Source organism: Haliotis rufescens, unplaced genomic scaffold (genome assembly GCF_023055435.1).
Source record: "Haliotis rufescens isolate VD_foot unplaced genomic scaffold, xgHalRufe1.0.p SCAF_1, whole genome shotgun sequence".
Classification (NCBI taxonomy): Eukaryota; Metazoa; Mollusca; class Gastropoda; order Lepetellida; family Haliotidae; genus Haliotis; species Haliotis rufescens.
This window is the reverse complement of record NW_025963779.1, coordinates 55745656-55763717: the sequence shown is the minus strand read 5'-3', so window position 1 is coordinate 55763717 and position 18062 is coordinate 55745656. Positions and strand designations below refer to the sequence as shown.

The window sequence follows — 18062 nt, the reverse complement described above, 5'->3', positions numbered from 1 at the left end:
GGGTTTAACGCCGCCTTGAACAGTATTTCAGACATATCACGACTTGTCAGTTTAATTGGGAGGTATGACCGAACTGATGCAGGGATCAGACGTTGACCACTTCAGAGAAACCCATGAGCACGGGTATGGTGCTGACAACAATCGGGGCCAACCGGGATTAGAAAGTGAGCATGCAAGATCCTGCTTTTAACAATTTTCCAATAATATCGCAACTTGGGTCACCAGAACATTGATAAAAAGCAAGTGATTCCGTGACATTTTATTTGCTAAGAAAGCATGTGTCATGGACTCGAAAAATATTTAGGACACGCCCACCTACGGACTACTGTTTCCTGATTGGCTGATAATAGAATGAGTGGGCTGTGTTGCATTATTGCACTGAACGCAGTAATTTCGTACCGCTGTCTCCAAGTTGTTTGTGTGTTAATGATTAAATAAGCAGTCTGTTGGGTTAGTATTGGCATGTTGATTTATACGAACCGACTGCAATAAGTGGTTTTGGTTGATCGACTTCTAAACGTTAACACGGGTGAACAGAGTATGCACACCGGTTCATTCGTTACCACTCGCTCCTTTCCGTAACCAACAAGAAGCCTCGTCCCTCTATCGATGAATGTTATGTGCGAAAATACGACAAACCAAACAGAATGCGCGTATGACTTCAAGTTCTTCGTCAAAGAATCCCTCAAATTTAATTTTTGATTTTACATATGTTTTGCTTCTAAAAATATACCCAAGCCACAGTTAAATGTGTTCAATCATACTGTATAATTCCGCATGTCCCGGTGTGCTTTAAATTGCATCTGAAATATACATAATATATGGGGAAATATATGTAAACCATTACGCAACTAGTTGACAATTGTTTTAGGTATGCCCGTTTGCTCTAAGACGGAACCGGTCACAAAAATGGACATGCAATGTACGTCTTAACATTGACATAACATATGATGGTTTATCCTGGTTATAGTAACACCCACTGTGTACCCACATGGACATGAAATAATGAAATTGGTAATCGGATAAGAAGGAAAAACATGCATGTTGATAAAACTAACATTTCATAGTATATGCAGCTCAAATTAACAAACACTAATAACTAAGTGATGAGAAAGGGAAAAAATAGACATCCTTAGGACAACCGGGCTTTACAACAAATATTTATTGGGGAATTCGGGTCGTATAGGAAATATTCAGGACGGTAAATCCCTTGAAAAAGGCGAAACACTAGATTGTAGTATGCATTACAAAGATAATACCCTAAGGATCTCACAAACGTATTATTTGGAACTTGGGGAAAATGTCCGTGCACATTTCGCCAGCTAAATGTATGCTCATGGACTTTTTCTTCCTGGGGCTCTTTGTCCCCCCCCCCCCGCGGCCTTCCTTTGTCTCTATTGCGATTACTGCCTAGGGTCTGCTCTTTCCGCAGATACCATACTGTTAGGGGTTTTAAGCATTGGTTTTGACGTATAAGGAGTCAATGATAGACACCGACATATTTGATTGTTTCCGAACTTTAAATGGCTGTTAAGTCATTATTGTGGTGGTTTTGATTTATGTAAGTGATATTGTTGAATGTATATTTCCAAGAGCTTTCGATGTATCTATAACACATGCTATGGTTTCCAAAAGGGGTCACGTGACCAGCCCCAATACATTATGGTAGGAAATTTCTTTTGATCCCGGTTTGGATTTACAGAAGATAATCATTAAACTATGTCTGGCGACGTTACCAGGGTCCAGTTGCGAAAAGCCATTATCAGCTACAACTATCGTAAAGGCTATATATTAACTTAACTTAAGGTAAGTAAACTAATGTCATTCCAGAACTCTGTTAGCTCTTTCCACGCACGAAAACTACTGATGTATCTTAACGTGGTTTTACAGATGTGGATCTATTTGAAAAATAATGGCAGCAATCGGCGGTATCAAGACATACTTGATATCAAAGCCAGAGTAGACATTTACCCAATTGTTGCGTGATGACTCGTCAGTTGCTGTTGGTAGAGAGGAACACTTTCCACTTCCGTCGAGATGCTCTCTTCTCCCGCATCCTATTTCCCCTCAACCTTTCCACCTAACAAGGAACGCACACAATGGCCCACTCGGAAATGTCAAGGTAAAGATGTGTATAAACAAAGAGTTGATGCCAACCATATTTATTTATATTGACCCCGAGGAATCGAATAACAGTTTGCGGGGAGGCAGACAACGAGGATATACTCCAATTTAGACAAATCTTCAATGGGTTTCGATCTATTATAACATGAGCTTGTAACTTATCCCAGCAAATACTTTATCTGGCGTCCTGCATATTTGCGTGCTGTCTTGCAATTGAAACGTCTAAACACACCAGTTCCCTGTCGCAAGGTATTTGGTTCTTTATATAAGCATGGCGGTTTAAATAAGGGGGTCTAGTCCTTAATTGCAGACACTTGGCAAACAATACATTACAATGCATGTTTATATTTGTGCCTATGAAAACAGGTCCCGGAACTTTGTCTGTTCTTTAAAGATAATTGCTTTAAACAGTCAATCAGAAACCACTTACTTAAACTCATTTTGTAATCATTAATTACCTTACCTTGATTGAAAATGACAGCTGGCCTTAATCATATTTCTATAAAACCGTTTTTCAATAAACAACTCCACTACAATAAATTATACTTCGGGTAATTATTATGTGATATCATACCTACTTGTACCAAACAAGCAGTTCTCTCAAATGGCCTTGAGTAAACCGAAAGAAATAACATCCTACCTGGTACCCATCTACTACTACGAAAATCGTTTGGCTTTCCTGTGTTACAAATAACATGTCTGACATGGCAATACATTTCACAAAAACAAACATTTCCATAATGATAAGAATCGCTACTAAAACCAGAGTCCTTTGAACGATACTGACAAAGTGGTGACGAGTCACAATTTATAAGTTATGATAACAGGTATTCGCGAAAAGGTGAGCGTATCCTACACCACCGTGGCACCCGTTACAAACACATGCAAAGGCAAACAACTTGTTCTGCTGAACAAAGAACACGGGAACATATTATACAAGTCAAAATAGGGACTTGTATCGGACATAAATTTGTCACATACGTCAAATTTGATTATGTCCTCCACGTGTCCTGTTTCAAAATTCTATTAAGGCCTTGGATGTTGTAACCCTAATCAAACAACTTTTGCCTTTGAAATCTTCGTAGAAAGAGAATGCTCGATTGTATGACAAAAGGTTTAAAAGTTATTAAAAGGTATTTAAAGTTACACAGTATATTGTTTCATGAGATAACAATATGATTTGAGAACATTAAATGACTATGGTTGCATCTTTCTGAAAGGCATGAAGTCCAAGTATCATTGATAATGCATACTCATGCAATACACAAGTCTAGAAAAACTAGAAAACTTGATGAACCCTCTAGCGTAATCTAATAACTGCCTGGTAGTATTTTGGGTTGATATGCGTCCTTCTGGATTGTAATTAGGCTCGTTCCTTGCCCTCAACTTCTAAGTATAGCTTATTATGTCTCTTGGTGCTTAATGTCCCATCTGCTGTTTGGAAGAAAATGGAAACTCATATAAACGAACTGCATGACACTGATGATATCGCCATGGTATCAATATTGCGTGCATTGCTGGTTTTAACTGACTGGCTTGGCTGGTTAGACTTTATGTTCAAACAGTAAATATAAGGCACGGAATTTGAAATAAAACATATGATACTTAAATTTTATGAACGGCCGACATATTACCATAAACTTTATGATTCACAGAACGAGCATTTCTAATCAAGATTTTAGGCCATTATATTTTTGTTGTTGGCAATCTAAATCCGCTTAAAACGACAACATTTCTCACTATCAGTTACTGACAGATGAAGCTGACCTGTTAAGGACAATGACACATAATATTACAGCGACATATTCATAGGTGTCTCAGATACTGTTCATACGGGGGCACGGGTGGCCCAGTCGTCTGAGGCGCCGAGATTCGCTGTGCAGAGTTGCGTCCCTTGGGTACGCCAGAGACCTATGATTGTGGGTTCGACTCCCGGTTCGCCCCGGTTATGTTTCTAGGTTTGTCAGCACCATACCCGTGCTCGTGGGTTTCATCGAAGTGGTAAACGTCTGAGACCTGCATCACTTCGGACTTTCCTCCCACATTAAGCTGACACGCCGTGACATAACTGGAATACTGTTAAAAGCGGCGTTGAACCCCACTCACTCACTCACTCACTCAGCGACAATCAAACGAACATTGTCATGTATTGGCGATCCATCAAACGCATAATTAGCTTATGTTTTAATGCCTTCCTACAGAGACGTAAACATAATGAGTTCATTATAAACATGTCCAATTAGAACTAGGTTTGCCCAAAACGTCGATGGTTATAATTATAACGTCAAGACCATCCTGCTGTTTCTTGTCATTTAACATGAGCATCGACATTCATTTGTCAAATCAATGGTTCTGTAAAGATTTCACTTTGAAGAATCTGAAAATAGAACTGATAGAAATAGACTTCCTGGCATCCATCCCACCATTGACTGTCTTATACCCATTGAAAATAATTGTTCACTTCAATAGGATATGTCACTAAGGAAGTTCTGCAGGAGGAAAGGCAACATGTTTCAAAGTAAATATTTGGTCTGTTACGTTTGTACAATTCAGGTGTTCGCAAGTACGTTTCCTTAACTCTTGTTGTCATTATTGTAACTCTAGGGTGATTTGTCAATGCACAATACTGGTTCGTAAATTTCCAATGTGTATGAACATATGGAACCTTTCTTAATATAAGTAGTCTCCCTTGAGGTTCTTAAACTAATAAAGTGCAATCGAACATGCACCAGGACAACAGCAGTGAATATAAAATGTCTTATTCAGAATTAATTGCTCTCCATTCAAATGTATTTGAAATTGATCGTGGGTTATTGAAATGCATGTTGGGCCGTCTTAAATTGAAATATGACGATTCAAAATGCAAATAGGGCTTTTCAAGAAGTATGGTAAGTAATGTCAAAGAGAGTCAGAAGCTGGATAGGACGATGTCCGATATAGCCAGAGACGTTCGATAGCACGATTTCAGATATAGCCATAAAAGTTGGATAAAATGATATCAGATTAGCCAGAAGTTGGATAGAACGACGTCAGATATAGTCAGACGTTCGACTGGACGATTTCAGATACTTAAAGCCAGAAGATGGATAGAACGATGTAAGATGTACCTAAGGTTGGATATAACTTACGAGTGAGTTCTTGTATCCCAACAGCGATCATTAAACGATCGTTTCCGTCCAGGCGAGTAGCGAATTTCGTTCACGAGGAGATGTCAAGTTAGCTTAACCTGACGTTTACTGAAAATCTATACGTGATCATATTACGAATGAATTCTCTTTTCAATTATATGAATAAACCCATATTCATAAATGTGACAAAGGTCTCTTTTCACAATCTGGTCAGCGATTCGTAATGATCTACATTGTACATAGCTATCGACAAAACGTCATTTTCAACACGGTAAGAAGAACAATTATTGATATTATGTAGTAATGTAGTAATGTTTGCCATTTCGTTCATAATGATATGATCCATTACAGAAAGGGATAACCACATCGCGAATAAGAAAAATGACGTTCTGAGTTTGTCGTGTTAACTGTACAGTGGCATACGTCTAAGACCTGCATCACTTCGGGTTTCTTCCAGTATACTATGACTACATATATATAATCTCACCCTCGTGTCTTTTGATATCAAGAGTTTTAATCTTTTATTAACCAGTTCTTCCAATTTGTTTCACTTTGTAAACAGCAATAATCAGTGTATTAAGTGTTAAAAGTATTGCTAAACAGCTTCAGTAACAGAGAGATTAGTGATGTCATTTGACTGTGACGTCATGGTAACCGATGACGTTACAATGAACTGTAAAGCACTGTGGTGTAATTTCATGGAAGCGATATTTCAGAACAGAGATCGCTTGATCTCACCCAAGCGATATTCGTTGTGCAGACCAGTTTTGGATGATAAAACTGAAATACTATTGCGGCGTTAACCCAACTCATTCACTTTTGACATACCCAGTGCATGCTGCAACTGTGAAAGTTACGTTGGTCCAATTTGGACATGCCGCACCGCCAGTTTCAGTATGAACAGAGAACACAGAACATACTATGTAGAGTAAACCTACACCAAGACTCTTATATGTGACATCTTTGATGACATACAGTTTTGCATAAAACTATAACAGAGTTTGGCTCGTTATTTACCACCTATTAAGGAATAGAAATGGAAGTAAAGGAGCGAAAATATTGAATCGTAATGAGCCAACAAATATAATATCCCATAAAATAACTCTAGTACATATAGCGAGTGCGTAGATTGAACGCTGTCTAAAGCAATGGTACGGCGAGGGGACACCAGAAATCGCATATTATTACCATGATAGGAATCGAACCCGGGCTTCGGCGTAATGAGCCAACGCTTTAACCACCAGGCTACCTTACCTCCCCTGAGCATTAAGTTAGGAATGAAGGAATGCCGATATATAGTATAGAAGTTATTATAAACAAGGTAATATGCAGGAACAATAGAGAGATACAACTCCTGTATTGAAGTTAGTGACTGAGTCGGGTTTACCTAGTACTCATTAGCAATATCTCGAGTACATCTCGTTACAGCCATAAAACAAAATAAATAGAAAGAGAATAGTGGGAAAAAATATGAATAGCCTAGAAATATAATTGTGTAAAGAAAATATATCATAAAGTATATATTGACAATATTTTGGAAATTAGAAGAAATTACATATAACGGAATATTGTTGCATAGATAAGATATGCATATAGGATAATATGTATAGTAAAGAAATGAAGTTATTTAAAGAAAAGTATAGCATAGGAAGAAATATACTGGCAGAGACAATAATGATTATATTGAAAAAAAAAGAAGATATTTGAGAAAGATTTGCGTGGATGCATGAATAAGATATTAATATTCGGACACTGGTGAACTTCAAAAGAATAATGAAGTGCAATCTACCTTAAGTGTCTACTCCCTGCTCTCTGCAGCTCAGCCACTAAGCATCCATAGTCAACGTGTGTTAACACTTCTCTGAACAGCCCATCACCTCATTCCATTATGCTGTCACCTTGCGCATCCTGCTATGTCCTGTTGTAACAGAAAAAAGGTTCACGTAGTCAAGCATGACTGCATCGTGCGCACGGTATTGTTTGCCGATATATATAGCGTCACTGTTTGCGACATATGTTATGAATCATTCATATAAATTCAAAAGTGAAATTGATTTGACTGTGACAGAAAATAGAAGTTAATACTTTCATCTAGTCTGTGTGTGCCAGCCGACCGCTGTACCGTGCGATCAGGACACAGGGAGTGAGCTAGTAGGGTTTAACGCCGCTATGGACAGTATTCCAGTTATATCACGTCGTGTCAGCTTATTGTGGGAGGATAGACCAAAGTGATGCAGGTCTAAGACGTCTACCAATTTCTTGAAATCCACTAACACGGGTATGCTGCTGATAAACTAGAAACAACATCGGGGCGAACCGTGATTCGATCCCACAATCATAGGTTTCTTGCGTGCCCAAGGGACGCAACTCTGCACAGCGAATTGCGGAGCCTTATATCTCTGGGGCACATGTGCCCCCTGACACTTGACACATAAAGTACACAGTCGTTGATTTATTACATAATATAAGTTTTGCTCTATGTATGAATGCAACATGTACACATTCCATATATGGCCAATTATGTTGCTTCATTTAAGTAGTTGATGCTTTATGGATATACAACATAACGTATTAATCCGGACAATAGATAGTCAGGATTGATGAAAATCGGGATCGGGACATATATAGACGTTCCTTACAGAAACGTCCGAAATGAGAGGTTTCTGGATTCACAAGGTTCATATTAACACTTTTCACTGTGAATAAAATAAGACTGGCCTTCTCTTTTGGAGCTTGAAAAAAATAAAGAACGTAAACACCTTCACTGTCCTTAAACACAAGCTGTTACCTAAGTCTGTAAACAAACTTGTTGCTGAAAACAAACTGAGCCAGGAATGAAAACCCTTGCAGCATGTATAAGTTAAACTATTCTCAGATCTCGTTATTATTGTATTTGGAAACTCTCCACTGATTTGTTTATATCAACAAAGATAACAACATAGAGTTAGCGACGCCTCGTTATTAGATAAACATAATAAAAGCTGAAATTTCCTTCTAAATATCTATCAGATTGAGGCTGGTTTCTATATATGAATCATCTTTATTTGGATAAACTAACAGATGGGCGTTATGTGTGCACATCGCCAAACTGCTATAATTACATTGCTCAGTTCAACTGGTACGCAAGTTCACATCTTCAAAAGTCCCAAATTAAGTCACCAAAATCGATTTTGATATATATCTTGTTCAGAATCTATATTTCCTCTGAAAACACTTGACATACTGTTCCCATTCTTCTAATCAAATCGTGTTGGGCGTGACATTGATACAATCGTTTAATGACAGTTACTGTGCAACCTGTTGCGGATGCACACATTAACTAGAACATTGTGTGTGTGAGCCGTGGAAGTGATTGCTGATTGATATACTGTATAGACAATCTAGAAGTAACGTGCCTTTTGTTATTATGTATGTGATCCGATCGGAATGGATACAGTTGTATTGAAACTACCATCATGTTAGTGATTCAATTTTCATATACCAAAGTGCCTGACAAAAGAAAGTACCCACCATGTTTAATTGTGGTTAAAATAAATCAAACAAGAAATGGCTAGTCGATGGTGATGTATATGATAGATAATAAAGGTTGTGTTTTGGACCTCAAGTTACTGTTTCGGTGACTGTTTTCAGGCCATGAACGTTTTGGTAACATTTCTAAATGGTCAAGTCCAATTTTCAAGTGTAAAGTTATATTTTCCCGGCAGTTTAGTGTTTTTGAATGACATGGCTAAAAATTGCCGACGATAACAGACTATTTTGTAAAAAGACAAAATGTTGAGTATATATTCCACCACTGACAATATATCGCGGGGAGGTATCATCCTACTGCGATCCATTCATTGTTAGATCACCTGGCTTCAGAGCTGAATGTAGTAAGGAAAATCAATAATGAGTATAGCTGTGTATTTACTTAATATGCACTTGAGCAAATACACCACCGGTAATATAAGGCGATGCGGAATGTCACTGCGATCCTCTTTTAAAGCTTCACGTAACTTCACGAACTTGATAATTATTACTGGACGTATATGTGTGCATGTTTGACTTTTTAAGAACCAATCTTTTAATATTCATGGGGTTGGGGTGGGGCCTGTTAGAGACAGGATATGTTATAATTGCTGCCCCAAAACACACGATATCTGGTGAGGAACTGGGTTGTCAAAATTTCCCTTTTGTTTACATAGCATTATTAAGACAACCAGCATATGCAGAGAACAATTTAAACATCCCCGATTGTGTATATTTAAGTCTGACATTCAGTCCCAGAAATAAAGTTATCTTATTTAAAATAATATATATATCTACAAAATAAAAAGATCCCAGAACAATCCTTAATTTCATGTCCCGGAGCTGAGGCAATCTAGACTTGCCACATTCTAGAATTGAATTGGTCTCCTTCTTAAATTTACCGGTGGTCTGGGAGACAGACTAGTGTACATTTGTAAAAAGTTTACCTCTACTCGTGCCCTTCGTGGTTATATATGGACTTTCATTGCTCATAAGCAAGAGAATCTCTACATTTGTACTCAGCAGACGCAAATCAAAATTTACAAATCGTTTTTCGTTTCTACAATATAAGTAATTGTGCAACCGTGGAGCTGGATTTCTGGTCCATCACTTGTCTGATTCTTTACTTGACGCATGGCAGGAGTACTGCTGTGCGGTGTCAAGCACTAAACACATGCTTTCTTATGCAAATTGTTTGAGTGGCGGGTGCTACCGGTAGGCAGGACATGTTTACCCTTTTGGCAAACACAGAGTGTCATCACTGATTTTCTTCACTGTTTTGCCTATTACGTCCAAGCGAATCTGTTTCGTTGGAAAATCAAGACCGGTTATTTTCTGAGAGGTGACAAACTGGTGTTTTAGAAACTATCCTCTGCTCTTGCACCACGTGGCCTTACATGGACCCATATGTCAGAGGTGCCTTATAAGGATTTATTTCTGGATTCTTGTAGTCCCCTTGGCTTCCTATCCTCTACTTTTGCACTGCTTGGCGTTATAGTTTGAACTTGCATTATCATTACAGATGTTAGATATATGGAGATATAGATATAGAGAATCTCACCTGAGTCCTCGTTTCTTTTGATATCAAATCTATCACGACGAGTTGATAAAAGTGGAAAAAATCCGACGTTTGCCGATGTGTTTTTTATCAACGAATGTTGATATATTTTATATCAAAAGACACTCGGGTGAGATTTGATTTATCATCCATCATCATTCTTTCAAAAAAAAATCAGTTTGTAGACAGTAATAAGCAGTATCTTAAGTGTAAAAAGTACTGCTAACAGCTTCAGTAGCAGAGACATTAGTGATGTCTTTGATTGTGACGTCACAATGGTCTGCAAAGCATTGTGATGCAATTTCACCGCAGCGATATCTACAATGTAGATATCGCTTGATCTCACCCAAATGATATCTCCTGTGGGAGCCAGTTTCGGATGATAAAGGGGAATGTTTCCTGTCCAGGAGGTGGGTTGGTCAGTAAGTGAATTGCTTGATGCTTACATCTGGTTTAGGAACTCATCACTACTAGATCGATGGGGTCGTGTATGATCATCCTGGAGCAAACGATGTCTCAATATAAGCCGCAGTAATGACACACCTAGTCTCGTAAATGATGATCTTTACATTTGCTTGTCACGTACGTTTATCCGCCCTAAACAGAGGTTTCGCTACATGTTCCATGTTCAATATTGCCTGCACTTATACATGTAACTAGAATCCTTCTTAGTATAAACAAACATGAGACTTAATGGTTGCTACTTCTTGTGCATGTCAGAGAAAACCAAAAACAGAGAACTTCAAGGTATTTATTTCATATCTTTACAGAATAATGGTTTTCTTTTGATTTCACAGCTCGGGGACAACCTATTGAGATATCTGTTATCATATACAAGCTACCGAGACGTTGATATTCAAATAAGGGCGAGATTGGGCTCTGTTAGGGAGAAACATATATACACGTTAAACTGTCAGGTACAAACGATTGGAATCAACTTTTCTGAGGATGACCATCACCCCGAGATTCATCCCCCTTTGAGTTTGTAATCACCAACTGTAGTTCTCCTCTTCGCAACGCATTGTCATTTCCTTAAATCGTGACTAGGCATCGCCTGTGAACGTTACACGCCTGATTGACGGCGGTTTAGAGAAGCGGGTATTCATGTGCCTGTTAATGTGTATCCGGGTCTATAAAGCTGATAAGAGTTACGAGATCCGGGTTATAGCATTTTGAAGAAGACGTGATTTTATGGCTAAAGAAGCATAATTCACACGGTTGCAAAGCGAAGGACTTACATAAAATACCCTTCTCTTTGAAAACTGTCAAGCATTGCCTCAGAATGAATTGAAATAATTTGAACACATTCTAGCTTAAGACATACCTACATTACCCACACCTCATATGTCACACATACAAAATGTGTTTGCGTTTTTGTAAATCATGGTACAGATTCTTTTAAATCCCACGATTCAACTAGCTAGATTCTTCACGACAAAGGCCTTTTCTTTATTTACCTCGTTGACTTTTTCTTTGTGGACTGAATGTCTTTTCACACATTTTGAAATTTATTATCGAAGACACGTCGCTATATGAGCATACACAGACAGAGGAAATTAGATTGATCGTCTGGGCTGAAAGAGCACGTTCCTGGACCATAAAATAATCTAGAATAGTTGGACATTCGTTATCATCGTGCTTAAAAAGGTCTTGCGAATATTTCCATTACATTTCACGAAGCTGTAAACTACGCCGTCATACACATTCCAAGTTATTACCTTAACGCATCAGCACATGACACCGAAACAAGAGAAATCAATGTTTCGTTTGATTGAAATGAAAATACCGTTTCACCATTGATAAAAGAACCAGTTTGACTTCAACGGAATATATTGTCCCAGTTAAACTCCTAACGAATTGTGAGCCCTGAAATAGAAGACATTTCAATCCCAATCTGCGGCTCTGGTCCCAGAGTCTATTCTTGTCCGTGTCCGTAGCTAAGAACTTTTCTGACTTTTATCTGACATATTGCACCCCGAGGATATTCATTGTAAGCGCTTACTGACTACTTCAGGGCTGTTCACATTCTCATCTGACTCCTTGTCATTTCAATTTCAGTTTGCATTGCTTCTGAAGCGTGTGAAGAACAAAACACAAATTCAATAACATGATATTGCCTAAACAGAAACGTTCCACTTAAGATAACACTTCCTGTTACAGCACCTGAATGAGCCTGACAGGGTTACTATCTCAAGCTTCAACCGGACCACTGCGTGAAAGAAGATCCTATTTATTCTGAAGAATTAATTAAGTGGTTTTTTGTCCCGTACGAAAGGAAATTGGTGCCAAATGAGATATATTCGAGACTACGTGTAAGTGTGTGAACTGCATTTGCTATTTTACAATCGTGGATTCCAAGAATTTTCAGAGAGTGAGTGTTGGTTTTGCGCCGATATTCCAACAATATCACCACGACGGACAGAAGAATAAGAGATGTACCTATGTGGGGGATCGAACCTGGCGTTGCAAGCGAACGACTTCTGGCCCCTAGACTGTTCATGAATATCCGGAGGCAACTTATAATTCATAAAACCGTAAGCTTCATCAACCATTTCATATTCAACTCGGTGCAACTGTATTCGCGAACTACACGTATGCATCCGGGCATAACATATATCATATGATATACGTTGTTGTACCCATGATGAACCCAAAACGTAAGGGGTATTCAGTACGAGATATATGTCTTAATTACGAGTCATTCAGTCAATATAGCACCGCCTCTCGAAGCTTCGTGAACAGCCTTGTTTAAATATGAGACCTGTTAAGCAAATACGCAACATGCATACATACACATGTTGACTTAGAAACAAGAAATAAGCAAATATACACTGCATCCAACGCGCTCATAATGTCATCAAGATTGATCTATTTAATATTTACAGAAGACCTCTCAAGAGAGTAGTAACAGCGTCTCCAAAGTGAATAGAGAAGTGTTAAAAACAAACGTAAATAAAAGCGACAAAACCCTTTCCATAATCATGAGAAATATCTTACAAGTCCATTATACGATTCCGACTACAGCATAAGCATGTGTAAATGAATCACTATCAAATAGTGATGATGCCAGCTGTTCGCGAAAAGGTGAGAGTGCCCTGCACACAAACGGTGACATCCGTCAAAAACACATGCAAAGGCAAGTCAACTGTTCACCTGACAAAAACACACGGGAACATATCGTAAATGTCAAATTGGGAATTTGACATTATCTTTGTCACTGATGCGTCGAATATGGAAATATTCTCCACATGTCTATCATAATACTTTTTGAAAGATTTACTGTTGAAACAACGTCTGAGTCGTATAATACTCTTAGACATGTTCGAGTGAGTGAGTGAGTGAGTTGGGTTTAACGCCACTTTTAACATTATTCCAGTTATATTACGGCGTGTCAGCTTAATGTGGGAGGAAAGCCCGAAGTGATGCAGGTCTCAGACGTTTACCACTTCGGTGAAACCCACGAGCACGGGTATGGTGCTGACAAACCTAGAAACATAATCGGGGCGAACCAGGATTCGAACCCACAATAATAGGTTTCTGGCGTGCCCAAGGGACGCAACTCTGCACAGCGAATCGCGGCGCCTTAGACGACTGGGCCACCCGTGCCCCAAAGACATGTTCGAAGATAGAACACGCTCGATTGTATGTCTATAGCTCGATTGTACGTCAAAAGCTCGATTGTTTCTCAAAAGCGGTTATCTTGTGGTAAAAGAATCACCAATGTCAAACACAGTTGTCTGTGAACTGCAAAGAGCCTTGGGTATTAACTCAGATGTTACAGTTGTACTAACGTCTATACACGTTAGCAAATTCCTAATGGAATTAACAGACCATACTACAAGCAAATATGTTTTCTTTCCATTGCAGTAATGGACTGAAGTTATCCATTCTGCATGCCAGAGACGTGCTTCAAGAAAGCGTGTGATGGCATTATGCTGTTGGTGATTAAAGCGGAGAAACCCACGCACAAAAATCCTGAAACAACTGAATTACGAAGAAGACCGTGTTTCAACGATGGATTGGTGTTTCTGACAAAATAACATTCTTCACAGATCACATGGAAACAATACCGCGGATTTATCCTTCAATGACCTTTCCACGGATAACCTATACTTTCCGCCTGGATTCTGTGCGCAACGCCGAAGAAGATGAAGTGGATGAAATGTATTTATTTTTAGAGAAAGATTACCATCGATAAGTAAAACGTAGATATTATCCCTCAATCTTGATTTGTTTCCCGGTGTGTCGTTTTTTCCATGACAAATGAGGCACACGTGTATCCCTGAATTGGTGGCACGTGCCATGGCACGAACTATGCGCTCAGCTACTACAAGAAGACATATGTGATGTATTAACTCATTTGAAAGTATAACACACCTTGAAGGAACTACATAAGTGGTCAATGGTGCTTATGGTACGATGATACCCTTACCAAAAATATTTCTTGAGATTAACAATGAATATGGTTTGAGTGGTGTTCATACATATTTCCAGGAATATCACAGCAGGGGGTCCACGAAATGACTTCAGACGTCTGGCCCATGTGGGAAATCGAACCTAGGCCTTCCATGTGATGTGCTTACAGTTTTACCGCTCGACTACCTCAACTGGAACTTTCATGAATATTCGGAAATAACTTATTAATAATGCGTAAAACCGTAAGTTTCTCCAACCATTTCATGTTCAGTTCAGTTCAGTTCAGTTCACCAGTTTCAGAATAAACTGTTGGAGGTAAATTTTAAGACAGGGGGCGAGATGTCATGCTACTCTCATCGAATGACGGGGACAGGAGATATTTTCACGAGTGGCGTATCCTGGAATTTCCTATTTATAATATACTTTTTGCGTAGTTGTCTAACGGAAATTTAATTTTTATTATTACAAATGTAAAAACAAACAACAAACGGCAAAAAGCGATATTAACTCCATAAATGACCATCTGTCATTGTTTTGCCTTGTCAACGTGGAACTAACGTAAAAAAGATATTTTCAGTTTGTGTACGGCCAAACACTTACGATAAAGGGAGACAATTTGCGGGGAGGTAGCTCTTGCATGACTGCATTGAAATATCAAGTGTTATGTTCACTGCAATGAAAATATCACTTTTCTCAACTTCAGAAAACTCAGTCTTTCACAATGAAGTATGTAATAATGTTTTTCATTGTAACATATGAAATACCTCGGTCTGAAGTATGATGAACCCAAAACGTAAAGGATATTTAGCAAAAGGTACAAGTGTTGCAAAATGAGGTTAAGAGACATCTTGCGAAAACATCGACTTTCGATAATACTTCGTAATATATCACGTGCATACATCACAGCAACTACCAATGAGTTCACATAAAACAAACCCGGGTCGGATATTACGCGTGACAGGTGACGGTGATTTCTCTAGAAAGCGAGTTGTAATGTATAGATTAGAACCTGCCTTAGGCCTGTATGGCGCTGGGTGTTAATCGATGGACTTTTGTCCACCATGTCGCCTACAGACATGGCAAACGTCTTACACAACACTTGTTAAGGGGAATTATTTCGAAAAACGTATTCTCAAGTGTGAAGGCTTTTTGAATGCCATTGCCGGTAAAAAGTTTGACACAAGCTTGGATTTGAAATTTGAATATTGACCAGCCGTTTATTTTTCGATAATTGCAACATTAATGTGCATTAAAATTAATGTTTAAAAAGTTGAGAAAGAAATTGCTTTGTTGAGTATATTTATTAATATTAATATTTATTTTATAAACATATTTACATAAGACATTTTGAGCAAAACATAGTTTTTTATGAAACGCACGTTCAATATTTCATTATAAAGGTAAACTATACTATTTTGGAACCCAGTATGAAATCAGGGCAAGGATAGCACATGCCCTTGGCACGTGGCGATTAAACGGATCGAGTGGTAAGGCTTGGTGGATTGGTCAATTACGTGTTTATGTACCCTGACGACGTGTATCGTTGCTAACTCTATCAATCACTGGTTTGTCTGATCCAGACTCAAACATTTTTTTACAAGCCGACGTGATATAGCTAGTAAATTGCTGACTGGATCATTAATGAACAAACTGACTGTCATTGATGTAACTTTTTCGATTTGCAATTGTCCAGCGAATCCATAAATTTAGAACATAACTGTTATTTCAAGATGACAAGAGAACATGATATATAAACATATATATTCAAACTAAACATACATTTGTTGCAAAAGCCTGGACTATTATTACAACTGAAAAAGTTGATTGATGTTGGGCACAGACTTTAAGCATCACAAGACGATGGTACGCTTCATATGTCAAGTTGTATGAAACGGCCGTTGCAATTTACACAGACATGGTATCATGGATGTATTGGGTATTTAAACATGCCATTCACGTTGTTCGTTGAGTGCAACACTATCTCAGTCACGTTGCATTATTTAATTCTGATATCTCAGCCCGAAACAATATGATGGGTCACACGTACGTTTAAAAAACGTTTTTAAAGAAGAACACTTGGTGAGACGATTCTTTAGCAGAAAGGCCCTCTTGGAATTATTCCAGGTCTGAAATAAAAAACACTTTTCCTTTGTGTGAAATTCTAAGTTGTTTTGCCATGTTAATGCAATAATATCTGGGCATTTGATATATATTATATGGTTTGTAATATGTAAATCTAAAAGCCTACTTGAAACATTATACTCCACACAAGAGTGAGTGAGTTGGGTTTAACGCCGCTTTTAACAGTATCCCAGTTATGTCACGGCGTGTCAGCCTAGAAAGCCCGAAGTGATTCAGGTCTCAGAAGACCATTCCATGCGATTTTAAATAAGCCAAACCAACCTGGTTGACCTTACAGTCATGAGAAAAAAGGTCCCGTCCACGAAGCCCTCCACAGGCCCCGTCTATTGATAACGGACAACCTCCTTGAACCCCGTCTCAAAATGCACAGTTAATGATAAACAGCTCCAATAAATCTGTGAATGGTATACTAACCTATTAAACAACATGAGATGTTTAAATATCTTGCTTGTATGGGACAATACACGGGGTCATGCCCCATCTCGGGCAATATGCTGAAGGTCAATAAATCAATCGTAAATATTTTACCGTAACCCCCCCAACCCCCCCCCCCCCCCCCCCCCCCACCCACACACACCCCTACCCAACACCTTCCTTGTTCCTCCCCCTGTCCCTTCCCAACCCCTTTCTACGTCTCAACACGGGCATGTAGAGAGTTGAACGAAAGGAGCAAGAGTCAACGCGGTCCCTTTTTATTCTGCGTCAGGAGGAAATATAAAGAGTGGGGATTTCTCCTTGTGTCAGTCGTTCATGGTTCTGGAGGAATGTTGACAAACAGGGGTACGAATTATCTCACCTGTCATGCATTATCCTACCGGATTTGTTGACATTGGTGAAGCGATTGTATATAGGAATGTAAGGCCTTGTGTCTGAAATGAACTTATTGTGTTTGTTGGCTATACAATTCTGTGTAAGTGTTTACATTTGACCTGTATTTTCCATTTATGTTGGCCATAGTTTACAGATGGTGTATACTGCAATACGTGCATTTAAAACCAACTACTGCACTTGATGGTAACGTTAGACCATGGCATTATTTAATATATTTGGCGTCTGCTTTGTGATATTGACATTGATATTAAATACTGAACAATAGGGTGGGTTAGAACAAAACTTACGAAGACGAAACAGGCTTGGAACATTTCCTTCATACATGCCATTCATAGCAATATCTGTTAAAGCGAAGG

At 38.6% G+C, this 18062-nt stretch overlaps 1 protein-coding gene across 2 annotated transcripts in view; it reads right to left on the bottom strand.

Annotated features, from left to right (window-relative positions):
• The window catches only part of LOC124131534 (growth hormone secretagogue receptor type 1-like), a 140462-nt gene that overhangs the window by 39911 nt on the left and 82489 nt on the right, over positions 1-18062 (bottom strand). For both annotated transcript variants that reach the window (XM_046494840.2, XM_046494839.2), the window contains exon 2: positions 7042-7170. The gene's annotated coding sequence lies outside the window, so the exon portion shown is untranslated. The remainder of the gene's footprint in view (positions 1-7041; positions 7171-18062) is intronic.